Here is a 15,125-nt window from a genome sequence, read left to right as displayed (position 1 = left end):
GAATTGATAAGATCAAATTTAAATAGAAAAAAGACATTATTGTTAGTGGTGGGTGTATGAGTGTTTATTGTATAGATCTATATATGTTTTTTGAAAATTAATACTGTCCTTAAAAGGAAAAATACTTGCTTTTAGACTACACTGCTAGTAAAAGAGATTGACCTGGAATCCCAAATGATACTTTTCCGATTCTAAAATTGATGCCCATCTTGATGCTATACAATTTTGTTACACTGTATTATTTGCTACATTACAGTCTAAAATAGTTGAAAATCTCCTATGTAAGTGTGTCCTACTCTTTGGTTATTTTGTGTTTACCTCTGTCTTTGCTAACTGTGGAAACTGACTTGTTCAAGTTCTTCAATTTAAACATTTGTTTTAGCAGGTAGAAAAAAACACATGGATGTATTTTCTAAAACTTTAATAAAGAAACTGCTAAAAACTTCTATTTACAAGCATGCTGTGTGCTAAGTCACTTTAGTTGTGTCCGACTCTCTGTGACCCCTGGCCTGTGGCCCTCCAGGCTCCTCTCTCCATGGGATTTTCCAGGCAAGAATACTGGAGTGGGTTGCCATTTCCTTCTCCAGGGGAACCTCCCAACCCAGGGATCAAACCCACGTCTCTTAGTTCTCCTGCGTTGGCAGACTGATTCTTTATCACTAGCACCTCCTGGGAAGTTGAAGGCTGAGAGACTGGGAGAGCAATATGTTTTAACACCCAGGGAATGTTTACATGTTCATTTGCTTTATAGTCAGAATTTCCAGGGTGTAAGTCACAGCAGAGGGCAGGGTGCAGAGGAAAAGAGGCAGAGACTGGGCGCTCGAACAGAGGCTCCGCCGGATCAGCCACAGAATAAAAGGCAAGCTTTCCCTCCTCGAGGTCTAGCCAGATGTCCACCACACTAGGTCTGTGTGAGCCGAGGACAGTTTCCTTGACTGTGCCCCATGCAGAGGGCTGGCTGGTCCCTTTCCACTCGATACACCGAGAGTCTGTGGTCCTTCCCAGGATCTGGCTTTGCTTCATCCCTCCACAAGGTCACCCCAACTGTCCAGTGGCTGCAATGCTGAGTGTCCACTTCCCAGTACTGCTGCCCAGAAGACAGGGCCTGGAAACATAAGGCTTGGCTGGAGGCAAGCCTCTCAGGACTTCAGGGTCAGGAGTGTGGGATGTGAGATACAGTCACTGTCTGGTGATCTGTGGACAACTTCAGATTATAGGAGAGGCTCCCAAGGTCAAAGTTCGGACTGATGGTCTATCAAGCAGATGAGGAAACCCTTTTGGGTGCAAGGTGGCTCTGGTCAGGCAGTGAGCATGAGGAACAAGATGGAGCTTCTGGGAGTTCAACCTGCATTTGTTCTTCAAGGGCCCCTTGCTGAGTGAAATTTTCTTGTAACTTTCCCTGGATCTCTTCTAGGTCATAGAGAATACCCTTCATTTTTTTGCTCAGGTGGACATGAAGTCACTAGTTTGGGAGAAGCCAAGGAAAGGTCACCCCATCTGACAAAGCTCCTTTGTCTGATTCAGATTCTGGGAGGTGTCTGATTAAATAATTATTTTATTTAATCTACAAATATAAATTAAATGATTATTCCATTATTTAAAATACTTGAGCATTTAATGACATTTATTTCAACATGCCTTATACCTAACCTGGTTTCAGACAATACCTCTTAAATCTTGTTACCTGCATATTTTAACACTAGAGTTTGTTCATTGTTCTCTAACATACATTCTTATCTCTTTCTTTTAAAGAAAGGTCCCTCCAAGTTTTAGCTCGGCACATGGCCTACCAGTTGGGAACACATTCTCTCAGACTCACACACATGTTTGCCTGTGGCCAAGCCCTGGCAAGTGGGGAAGAAATAACAACACTGATTGTATATTCTGGGTGACAAACTCAGCAGAGAAGCTGCTTACCCTCATTCTCCCTTCACCTTCCACTGACTAGAAATGATGATCACCAGCCTTAACTCTAGCCTCGCAATAAAAGCCATATGTTAAAGTTTACAAAGCCTCCTCATCAGTCCTGGCCTGTTTTCATGAGAGAGAAATAAATTTCTCACTTAAGTCATCATGTTTCTGTATCTCTTTGTGACAGCACACTAACTTTAGCTTGTTCTCTATCTAAAATAATTAATATTAACCTGTATGTATCACAGAAGAATACACTTTTATTCAGAGAAATTGATGACTTTGTCCATGATGGTAGACATAGAAAGTGGCAAAGGGTTGTGTCAAGAGTGGGATTTCTGTCTCCAAAGCCTGTGGATTCTATGCCTGATTCCCAGGCAGGAAAAGTCTGATCCAAGTGCCCTGTTCTCAAACGTGATTATAAGTGCTGACCTCAGAGTTACTGCTGATTAAAGCCTAGGGTACACAGTAACACTAATAAGGGAATATTTGGCTCTTTCATATTTGTTTTAAAAAGTGGTAGATAATGTGCTAGGAAGGACATCTCTAGGGTCAAGTTTGGGGCTTTAATCTTGCTCACAAGGGATGAAGGCCTTCTTCCCACCACATCCACCCTGACAAGAAACATAAAATATTTTGTTCCCCTAATGGGAAGTTAGTTCTTAGAAGTTACAGTTAAATTTCCTCACTCTCAGCCCATAGTCCATAAAGTATCACCAGAATGTTAGGAAAGAGACTGATAGAATCTATTTAATTTTCTCAGTAGCCTAATGAGAAGAGTGTCAGTGAAAGAGTTCAGCAGCCAATGTCCCAAAGAAGACTGACTATAAAATTCTTCCACATGGAGGTAGAAATACAATAAATCTAGACCAAGAAGAGCTATTTGGTTACAAAGCAGTGAATTGGAACCAAGGCAGCAATTCTCACTCAATCTAAAAAAGTATTTTGTTCTTGAGGCTGATTCAATTAAAATGAAGCACATGAAAATATTACATTCTCTTCTTCTTGGCACTGGAGTTGCAGGAAGACTAAAGAGATACTTAACACAGGCAATACTTCAGTCATAGAAACTAATCTGTTTTGTTTGTGATGTGTTCAGGGGAAAATTCAAACCCACCAAGTACATTACTGTGGCTCAAATGCACGGTAGATTCAAAAAGCACTATAAAAACAGGAGCTTTCATTAGAGATTTCCTCACTGTGAGAACCACGGTCATCAAGTAAAGACAGCAAATATTTCAGGAGAAGCCAAAGGGTGAAAAAGAAAAACTGAACACTTCTTTTTGCCATTATATTTACAAGCAAAGAATGTAAGCAAAATAAAAACTAAATAAAAACTAATTTTAAAGTGTAGTTTCTTTTTGAAAATTAGATCTGTTTTGTAACATAAATGTGTGTGAATACATATATAAATGTGTGTGTGTGTGTGTGTGTGTGTGCATGCTTAATCACTCAATCATGTCTGATTCTGTATCCCCACAGACTGCAGCCCGCCAGCCTCCTCTGTCCATGGAATTCTCCAGGCAAGAATACTGGAGTGGGTTGCCATTCCCTTTTCCAGGATATAGATGTATATATGTGTGTGTGTATAAATATATAGCAACATGTGCATATATGTGTATAGATATACAGGTGTCTATTTACATCTATATGCATATGTACATACATGTGTATATAATATGCATGTGTTTGTCCATTTGTATCTTATCTACACACAAAGACACACATACATATATATACACACACAAATACATTTAAGGAAATTGGAGGTTAAGTGGAAGTTCTTTTGTTTGTTAGTCATAATGTAAAAAGAAAACAATTTTTCTTCTTAAATTTTTAAGTTGAAAAATAATGTTTTTCAGATTCTCATTTGAAACAAAATCATGAATTTATACTTATTCACTCAATCATGGCATTTACCACATAACATTTTTAAATCCAAGTGAACCACAGAGCAACCCGAACATAGCTCTGTCAGAGTATTGGAACATTATATAAGAAAACAGATTCTTTATATCTTCCGAGCTTTGGCAGAACTCTAAATATTTCTCTAACATAGGATTTTGAAGTTAAGAAGAACTAATATGAAATAAATACTGTGGTCTCTTAATAGCTTTACTGAGGTATAATCAACATACAACTAACTGCATATATTTAAAATGCACAATGTAAAATATGATGTATGTTGTTGATGTTGTTTAATTGCTGAGTCATGGTTGGCTTTTGTGACCCCATGGACTATGGCATGCCAGGCTCCTCTGTCCATGGGATTTCCCAGGCAGTAATACTGGGGAGGTGTTAGTAGAGGTAGTAGACATATTAAACCTATTACTGTTTTCAAAGATTTTTTTTTTAAAACTTCCATATGAAGTTTAGAGTTAGCTTGTCAATTTAATGATGATTAAATTGAATATACTCAGAATTTTAACCATATTGCATTCAACCTTTACATAAATTTATAGAGAACTGAAAAATTAGCAACATTGCATTTTGGGTCCCCAAACACACATTCTCCATTTATTGTGGTCTTTTAAATTCAAAAATATTTTGTAGTTTTCAACATAGAGCTCTTATAAGTTTTGGTTAAATTTATCCCTCAGTACTTTTTTTTTTTTTTAATATAAATGGTAACTTCAAAAAATTTTAATTTCTTGGGAATTTCCCTGGCAATCCAGTGTTTAAGGTTCTAATCTTCCACTGCAGGGGCCATAGGTTCAACCCCTGGTCAGGGAACTATAAATAAACAAAATACAAAAAATTTAATTTTGTATTATTCTTTGCTACTATTGAACACTATTGTGTGTTGATCTTATATCCTATAACATTTGCTAAACTCACTTTAATTCTTCTTCTTCTTTGCAGCTTCCATCATATTTGACACATATGATTGGCAATTTGCTATTAAATATAATTTTGTTTCTTCCTTCTAAATCTCTATGCCTTTCATTACTTTCCTGGCATATTACATTGGTTAAAGTTTTCAATGTAATGTTGAATAGCAGTGTGAGAGCAGAAATTCTTGCTATTTTATTTTATTTTTACTTTACAGGGAAAACATTCATTCTTTCAGTCTTATGTATGATATTGGGCATAAGTTTTTTATAAATTACTTTTATTAAGATAGGAAAGTTCTCTTATATTTTTACTTCCTGTAAACTTTTCATTAAATATGTTTTCTATATGTTTGAAATTTTCATAAAACTTATATTTTTTAACATGTTATGCAGTGAATTAGTACATTGATTTTGGAATATTTAGCCATGCATTCTTAGGATAAATCCAACTTAGTCTCATCATGTATTATCTTTCTATGCATTATTGTGCTTAGTCTGTTAATATTTGTTAAAATATTTTCTCATCTAGATTCATGATGGATATTGTTCAGTAGTTTTCTCTTAATATCCTCTCTGGTTTTGGTATCAAAATAATAGTAGACCCATAGAATGACATGAGAAGAATTTTCTCTTCTTCAACTTTCTGGGAGAGCTTATTCAGTGTCAGTATTATTATTATTTTTTTTTTTTTCATAAATATTTGGTAGAATGTACTAATGAAGCCTTCTGGGCCTGGAGTTTTCCTTTGTGGAAGGCTTTTAACTACAAATTCTTTTTCATTTATTAATAGATATAGGGCTTTGGGACTTTATTTCTTCTTAAATCAGCCTTGTCTTTTTCAAGAAATTTATCCATTTAATCTTAATTGTGGGATTTTGTTACTATTGTTGTTGTTTAGTTGCTAAATCATGTCTGACTCTTTTGTGACCCCGATGCACTGTATACCACAGGCTCCTCTGCCTGGGATTTCCCAGGCAAGAATACTGGAGTGGGTTGCCATTTCCTTTTCCAGGAAATCTTCTGGACCTAGGGATCGAATCTGCATCTCCTGCATTGGCGGAAGGATTCTTTACCACTGAGCCACCAGGAAAGCCCAAGTTGTGGGATATATTGGTATAAAATTGCTTATAATATTACCTTTTTTTTTTTTTTTAGTATACATGAAATCTAGAGTGATTTTACTTCATTCATTCCTGATACTGCTTTCTTATATATATTTTTTCCCAAATTAGTCCAGCTAGAAGTTCATCAAAATTTGTTAATCTTCCCAAAAAGTCAGCCTTTGATTTCTGTTAATTGTCACTCTTTTTTCCCCTCATTTTCTCTCTCCTTCTGATTTGTTTTTTTGTTTGTTTTCTTTCTTCTGCTTCCCCTGGATTTTATTTGTTGTACTCTTTCTGATTGCTTAATGCTGAGGTAATCAATTTGAGACTTTCTTCTTTTCTAATATAGACGTCTAGTGTGATATATTTCCCGTAAGTGCTATATTAGCTGCATTCCACAAATCTTGACACATTTAGTTTTTAAATTTTCTCAGTTCAATGTATTTTCTAATTTTTTCCCCTCCGAAGCATGCTATTTAGTTTCCAACTACTTGAGAATTTTCCAGATATATTTTTTGATTTCTAATTTCATCTCATTTTTTTCACTTTATTAAAGAAAATACATTCTATGACTAAATGCTTTTAAATGTGCTGATCTTCTTTTGAGGACAAAAAAAAATGCTTTATGTTAAAAACTGATTCCTGCATATTTGAATGTTTTAATGTCATCGGGTGGAGGGTTCAAGTGCTGTCTATCCATAGTGATTTCCTTTTTCTTTTTTTTTTTTTTTTAGTGATTTTCTGTTGACCAGTCTACTAGTTTGTATTAAGAATTCTTTCCTCTTTTTTCCTCTCTGGCTGCTTGTAAGATTATATCTTAAAAGTTTGACTACAGTGTACCTTGGGTACTTTCATTTTTTTTTTTTCCTTGTGTTTTAGGTATCTGTGGTTGTATAATTTATATCAGATTTGGGAAATTTTCAGAAAATATTTAAATATTTTTATGTACTACTCATATTTAAGGTCTCCATTTACATATATATTAGCATGTTTGAAATATTCCCACAGTTCACTGTATTTTCTTTTAATTGTTCTTTTTTTTTTTTTGCTGTGTCACTGACAGGTAAATTTAGTTGCTGGCAAAGAGGAAGAGAGAATGCCTGTTAGTTGTGGAGAACAGGAGAGTCAAGGGCTTAATTTGAAAACAATAAGCTCAGAAAAAGCTCTTGCCTCTTGCTAGGGAGTGTCCTCTTGCTCCCTTCCTGCTGATAAAAATGTCTGAGGGCGCTAGAGGTGAAGATCCTTAGACTCTCAGGGAATCCTTTCCTCCACCTCTGTCTACTTGCAAAAGACAGGGATAGGACAAGAGCTCCTTCCTGAGGCCTGGCCAATCCTAAGGTTTAGAGAAGTCTACTATACCCACATGGAGAAGGAAATGGCAACCCACCCCAGTGTTCTTGCCTGGAGAATCCCATGGACAGAGGAGCCTGGCGGGCTACAGTCCATGGGGTCTCAAAGAGTTGGACACGACTGAGCAGCTAACACTGTATCCACCAACTCATTTTCTTATGCTACCTCTAATCTGCTGTTCATCCTGTTCAGTGTCATTTTTTAGAAATTTTTATTGTCACTTCAAAAAGTTCAAATGGAGTCTGTTTTTACAGCTTCAATTTGTTTACTTTTTGAATATATGGAATACAGTTATAACACATTTTTTCAATGTCCTTGTCTGCTAATTCTAACATCTATATCAGTTTTCAAACAAAGGAATGATTATTCTCCTCTGAGTCATGTTCTACTGCTTATTTGCATGCCTGATTGTCTTTCATTGGATGTACAAAACTGTGAACTTTACCTTGTTGGGTTCTGGCTGTTTTTGTATCTGTACTGTTCTTTAGCTTTGTTCTGACATGTGGATTCAATCTGATAGGTTTGGATCTTGCTTTTATTTTTCTTTCAACTGATTAGAAGTAGAGGTCAATCTAGGGCTAACTACCCTCCGCTACTGAGGTTAGGCATTCCTGAGTACTTTACTCATTGCTCCATATTTTGATAAGTTTTTCCAGTCTGACTGGTTGAAACAGGCACTGTTCTTGGTATTTTAAAATCCTGAACAATATTCCTTCTTATAATTTAGATGGTTCTTTTCCTAGCCTTAGCTAGTTTCCCCAAACATATTCAGTAATTGTTACTCTACTGAGTACTTAAAGAAGATTCTATACAGACTGCCTCTTTGATACATTGTCCTGCAAAATCCAGACATCGTGATCTCCCTTGAAATTTTTGTTTGACAGAGATTTAAGAAACTTACATGATACAGGACAGGGGTTAAGTAACATAAATAAAATTACTTAGACATAAGAAGATTAGACTTTGTCATTCCTGAATCACTAAATTCTTATGTATATTAACGTTCATTATTGTTTAGCTGATTTTTCCTAATTATACAAACTCATAATCTGTTTTAGCACTAATTTTCTTTCTATATAGCTTTTTCATTTAATTTGTTCTTTTCTACTCTCCAAACATGGCTGTTTCTTGATACGTGGAAGAAAAAGTGTAACTTTTCTTGACCCTGTATATTAATTTCCCCCACACTGAATGCCAAAATATTTTCCATAGACTTCTGCCAGAAATACTACATTGATTAAATACTACAATGCCACTTCTGTGGATTGACAGACATACCTCCATATATTGAATTTATCTTGTCATTTAATGAGAAACTTCTTGCTAACCAGGGGGTGTCAAATTGGTTTCAATCATGCTAAATATGGGTAGATGTAAGATTGGTCTTTAGTTCTATAGTTCAGTCTTTAGAACTGGCTCAGAAAAGAGAAATTTCCTACTGAAACCATTTGGAGTGCCATGGCATGATTTCAGTAAAAGTTATTCAGTGAAATAATCCCACATGTAGAAAGAATATGCTCAGGGGAAATTCTAAGTTATTAGCATAGGAATCAGGGCTGTCTCTGTGTCAAACATTCCCACTTCCTAGAAAAATGGAGACAGAAAACAGCAGCAACATAGAAACAGCAACAACAACAATGAAATCTGATTGTAAGAGAGATGGTGGATATCCTTTCAAAGTGTTTTGTTTGTGTTTAAAATTCCGAGAAAATAGTGAATTCTTAAAAGATATACAGCAGAAATCAAATCATAAGGTGCTGAAAGACACTACGAGAACTACAAAATATATATATGTTATACACTGAATATGGATTTTCAACAAATATTTTATGAAATCTGATAACAATGGAAAGAAGAATAATTTCAGCTGAAGAGAGCAAGTGAAATGAATATAAATGGCATTTTTTTCTTGACTGGTAAGTAGAGCTTTACATAATTCATCATGAGAGCCACTTTTATAATCCACATAAATGAGTTTTATGATGATGGCAAATCAGAGGTATGTGAGAAATATAATCTGAGTCAAAATAATTTTACCATTAACGTCTGGTTTAGTTTACTGATAACATAAATTTACTGTACTGTAGATTCAGAGAAATGAGGAACATATGCCATTCAATAAACATTATGAAGAATAAAAGAAAAACTAAGCTGGAAGTCACTGGAGAATAGTTCTTTGATTGTTTGCTTGGAGTAGGTATAAAACTCAGTGTAATGAATCTCATGAGGGCAGAGAGAGAACATAAATGAAAAGGGATCATATTTTACCAAACAACACCTTGGGAAGTTCCAACATGAGACTTTTTTTGGTTTAATAAGATTATCATTACTTTGAAAGTTTACAGTTTAGGGCAGGCCAGCTGATACTGAGTTATGAGAAAAAAAGTGATGAGAAAATGCTCAGGAAATCTGAAGAGTAACAGCAATAATTGGATTGCTCTCATTGGCTATAAAGTTAGAAGGTACTTTGAGAGCATAATAAACATATGAATTATGTTTTGAGAAATTCAGGCTGAGAGTTAAAACACAAACAGAGTTAGGTTAAAAAAAGAAGAAGAAGAACTTGGGGTTGAAATTAGTAAAAGTTAACCAACGTTTTCTGGCATGGTTTTTATTTTGTGTTATCAAGAATTTTCATTCACACCTTAATATTAAAGTTGATGACAGAATTTTAATTAGGTCAAATTATATTGATCCTTAGTTTTGGTTCTTCTTATTAGTTTCTTGAATAGGAAGCAAAAGAAAACACATGAGAGTAATTGAAGGATCTGCTTTATATAGTAATCATTTTAATATTGACAATTGCATTTTGAAAACTAAGGTAATGTAATCATTAATTGTCACATTTGAACCCAAGCTATTGCAATTTGCTAATCTGAATACTTGAATTACATTTTTATAATAAGAATCTATATTGGTCTTCCATTTTTATTCACCATATCATCTTAAATTGTAAGCAACTAATGATGGGGATAAAAGAATAGCATTGAACCTTGATTGAGCAATAAATGCTAACTCTTTCCTTATGTTCATGAACAGATGGTTTAGAAGGAGTAGCTTATCTCAATCATTTGTCCAGGGAAAGGGGACAACAAACAAAGGAAGCTTCTTGAGAGAGACATGCATCACCACCCTTGTAGAATACTAGCTAGCACGTAATGAAGGTAGGGGTCAAGCCCTTAATTAAATAATTCAATAAATAAGCATTCTTCTAGACAATAATAGTATATCAGTAAAAGCATACAAAATCTCTGCACTTATGGGGCTTACATTCTACCTTGAAAAAGATTGAATAAAAAGAATAAGAGCTGTATATAGGGATGCATATAATAAGCTTTAAGGAGCAGAACAAAATTGAAAAGAGGGCAAGAAATTGTTGACGTGGGGACTTCCCTGGTGGTGCAGTAGATAAAAATCCACCTGCCCAAGCAAGGGACACAAGTTTGATCCCTCATCCGGGAAGATTCCACGTACGGTGAAGCCGCATGTCTTAGAGGCCCTGCTGTGCAACAAGAGAAGCCCGGGCACTGCAGCTAGAGAGTAACCCGTGCTTGCCGCAACTAGAGAGAGAGTAACCCGTGCTTGCTGCAACTCGAGAGTAACCCGTGCTTGCCGCAACCAGAGAGAGTAACCCATGCTTGCTGCAACGAGAGTAACCCATGCTTGCTGCAACTAGAGAGAGAGTAACCCGTGCTTGCCGCAACTCTAGAGTAACCCGTGCTTGCCGCAACTAGAGAGAGAGTAATCCGTGCTTGCCGCAACTAGAGAGAGAGTAACCCGTGCTTGCCGCAACTAGAGAGTAATCCGTGCTTGCCGCAACTAGAGAGAGAGTAACCCATGCTTGCCGCAACTAGAGAGTAACCCGTGCTTGCTGCAACGAGAGTAACCCATGCTTGCCGCAACTAGAGAGAGAGTAACCCGTGCTTGCCGCAACTAGAGAGAGAGTAACCCGTGCTTGCCGCAACTAGAGAGAGAGTAACCCGTGCTTGCCGCAACTAGAGAGTAACCCATGCTTGCCGCAACTCTAGAGTAACCCATGCTTGCCGCAACTAGAGAGAGAGTAACCCATGCTTGCCGCAACTAGAGAGAGAGTAACCCGTGCTTGCCGCAACTCTAGAGTAACCCGTGCTTGCCGCAACTAGAGAGAGAGTAACCCGTGCTTGCCGCAACTAGAGAGAGAATAACCCGTGCTTGCCGCAACTCTAGAGTAACCCGTGCTTGCCGCAACTAGAGAGAGAGTAACCCATGCTTGCCGCAACTAGAGAGAGAGTAACCCGTGCTTGCCGCAACTAGAGAGTAACCCATGCTTGCCGCAACTAGAGAGTAACCCGTGCTTGCCGCAACTAGAGAGAGAGTAACCCATGCTTGCCGCAACTAGAGAGAGAGTAACCCGTGCTTGCCGCAACTCTAGAGTAACCCGTGCTTGCCGCAACTAGAGAGAGAGTAACCCGTGCTTGCCGCAACTAGAGAGAGAGTAACCCGTGCTTGCCGCAACTCTAGAGTAACCCGTGCTTGCCGCAACTAGAGAGAGAGTAACCCATGCTTGCCGCAACTAGAGAGAGAGTAACCCGTGCTTGCCGCAACTAGAGAGTAACCCATGCTTGCCGCAACTAGAGAGTAACCCGTGCTTGCCGCAACTAGAGAGAGAGTAACCCGTGCTTGCCGCAACTAGAGAGAGAGTAACCCGTGCTTGCCGCAACTCTAGAGTAACCCGTGCTTGCCGCAACTAGAGAGAGAGTAACCCATGCTTGCCGCAACTAGAGAGAGAGTAACCCGTGCTTGCCGCAACTAGAGAGTAACCCGTGCTTGCCGCAACTAGAGAGAGAGTAACCCGTGCTTGCCGCAACTAGAGAGTAACCCGTGCTTGCCGCAACTAGAGAGTAACCCGTGCTTGCCGCAACTAGAGAGAGAGTAACCCGTGCTTGCCGCAACTAGAGAGTAACCCATGCTTGCTGCAACGAGAGTAACCCATGCTTGCCGCAACTAGAGAGAGAGTAACCCATGCTTGCCGCAACTAGAGAGAGAGTAACCCGTGCTTGCCGCAACTAGAGAGTAATCCGTGCTTGCCACAACTAGAGAGAGAGTAACCCATGCTTGCCGCAACTAGAGAGTAACCCGTGCTTGCCGCAACTAGAGAGAGAGTAACCCGTGCTTGCCGCAACTAGAGAGTAACCCGTGCTTGCTGCAACTCGATAGTAACCCGTGCTTGCCGCAACCAGAGAGAGTAACCCATGCTTGCTGCAACGAGAGTAACCCATGCTTGCTGCAACTAGAGAAAGCCCACACAAAGCAATGAAGACCCTTTAACGCTTTAACCTCTGAGCCACCAGGGAAGCCCATAATGAAGACCCAGTGCAGCCAAAATTAAAAATTAATTAATTTAAAAAATTGTTGATGTGGGAATGGAGATTCTTATACAGATGTGGTAATGGTGCAGGTCTCACTGAAAAGATCACATTTACTTAAAGGAATACAATTAATGAAGGGTAGATTACACAAATGTCAAGAGAACATTCCCGAAAGAGACAACAGAAAATGCAAAGGTATTCTCTGAGGCAGGAGGTACCTGGGATGGTTTTTGAACAGAGACAATGAGGCCCAGACAACTAAAATGAGACAAACAAGACAGAGTGAGTAGCAGAAAATAAAATAACTCAGGTTCAAAGTTGTCAACTATATACAGCTTTACACATCACTGTGGGCTTAGATTTTCATTGTGAATGATATAAGAAGCCATTCACGGTTTCTCGAGCAGAAATATAACATGATCTAAGTTACTCTGGCAGCTGAATTAAAAATAGACTTTAGGAGGCATAGCAGAATCAGAAATACAGGTTAGGAAGCTATTGCTTAAAAGCAAACAATATATAAGGAAAGTGTGGACTCAGGTAGAATATTGGAAGCAGTGTAGACACGATTGGATTTTGGATGTATTTTAGCAATAGAGCAAAATTTATTTAATGATAGATTGGATGTGGAGTATGTACAAAATAAAACAGTCAAGAATGGCACCAAGTTCTTCAGGCTACACATCAAAAGAAATGGAGTTGTTATTAACTAAGATGTGAAAGACTGAGAGAGCAGCAGGCTGTGGGCGAGGTAATCAGGTTACACTGACAAGAACACTTTTGCAGGATTGGACCAGGTTCAAAAAAAGAAAGCATGAAGAGCAGCTGGAATAGACTACTTCTTCAAGGAGTTTTGCTTTACAAGGAAGGAGATGAGCAGGACTACAGCCAGAAGTAGAAAGGTAGTTGCGATTGCATTTTATCGTATTTTAAGATGCGGGTATAACTGGGTATGTATTTGAAAATAGAATGTTCAGAGTTAAAAATGATCATTCAGGAGAGGAAAGGGAAACTTACCGGAACACCATGACTGATTCAGTCTTTGGGTTAATCCACAAACTAAAGCGGCCACACACTACATTCATTACCTTTAATCTGTTATATTGAACTCTAATTTTCACAAAAACTTGGATAATAATATTAATACTCATGTAATAGTCTAATACCAATATAAAATTAACAAAGAACTCAGAGGGACTAGAAAATTTTCAACCACTACTTATCCCCCTATTAGCTTTTAGGAAGCAACCTAAGGCAAGTAACTTAGTGGCTAACTATTTGCCTAAAATCTTTCTTAGGTTCTGAGTCGAAAACAAAAACAACAACAAAAATGTTTGCCAAACAAACATGCCCTCATTTGGACTAATGGAGCCAATTTAACCTCTAGCATAAATTAGTCTGAGTAAACCTGGTTATGCTACAGTAACAATATGAATTGTTGGTCTTTTATCACAAAATTAATTCATGTTTTGCTCTCACAATATGTCTGTTATGAGTTGACAATGGCGATTGTTCAGTGCAGTCATTCAAGGAGCCAGGTAACTGAAAGCAGCTCCCTCTTACATATGTTTCCATGATCTGAGCTCTAACACGTATTCTGACTCCAAACAGGAGAAGGCAATGGCAACCCACTCCACTGTTCTTGCCTGGAGAATCCCAGGGACGGGGGAACCTGGTGGGCTGCCGTCTATGGGGTCGCACGGAGCCGGACAAGACTGAAGCGACTTAGCAGCAGCACCAGCAACTCCAAACAATATTGAATTTATGAATTGCCAGTACCAAAGGCATTTTGCTCTTCTGAATTGTAATCAATTAGTAATCATTTATCCTTTCTTGGAAAAGCACCAAGAGCATAATTAGCACCTGGCAATTCATTCCTTTCTGTTCTCAATGGGAATGTGGGTCAACAGTTCACTCCCTGTGAACTGTTCCCTTGTAGCTTCCCTTGTGGCTCCGCTGGTAAAGAATCCGCCTGCCGTGCGGGAGACCTGGGTTTGATCTCTGGGTTGGGAAGATCCCCTGGAGAAGGAAAAGGCTACCCACTCCAGTATTCTGGCCTAGAGAATTCCATCAACTGTATAGTCCATGGGGTCTCAAAGAGTCGGACATGATTGAGCGACTTTCACTTTTATATATATGTGTGTGTGTGTGTGTGTGTGTGTGTGTGTGTGTGTGTGTATTTTTTTTCCCCCAAGCTGTACTCCATAACAGTTTCTGCTTATTCCCTTAGCATCAGCATGTTCTTTAACCTTGAGGCTAGTTGTTTTGAGAGTTTGCATCTGTGTGTAAATGCCCTATTTTGCAATGCAGAGGTGGTACTACAATATCTTGCTCTAAAGAGCACATTAATTTTCAGTGAAAATGACAATACTGTTTTATACCTCTCCCATAAACTCTGTGAAGGATCATATTGGATACTATAATTTCTTTCTAAAACTAGGCAGTCATCAAAGCAGAGGACATGTTTTTTAACTAAGAATCACAATGCAATTTAGAAAATTGTCTAACTATATGTTATACACACATTGGGAGAAGTAGAACTTCTGTACACATCAGAAGTGCATATACATGTGGAAAAA

At 38.1% G+C, this 15,125-nt stretch overlaps 1 pseudogene; it reads right to left on the bottom strand.

Moving 5' to 3' along the window:
- Positions 1–728: 728 nt before the first annotated feature.
- Positions 729–13,574, bottom strand: LOC110131412 (E3 ubiquitin-protein ligase RNF135-like; annotated as a pseudogene).
- Positions 13,575–15,125: the final 1,551 nt, after the last annotated feature.

Source organism: Odocoileus virginianus, chromosome 4 (assembly GCF_023699985.2).
Source record: "Odocoileus virginianus isolate 20LAN1187 ecotype Illinois chromosome 4, Ovbor_1.2, whole genome shotgun sequence".
NCBI lineage: Eukaryota > Metazoa > Chordata > Mammalia > Artiodactyla > Cervidae > Odocoileus > Odocoileus virginianus.
The sequence above is the reverse complement of the archived record's forward strand: the minus strand, read 5'-3'. Positions and strand labels throughout refer to the sequence as shown.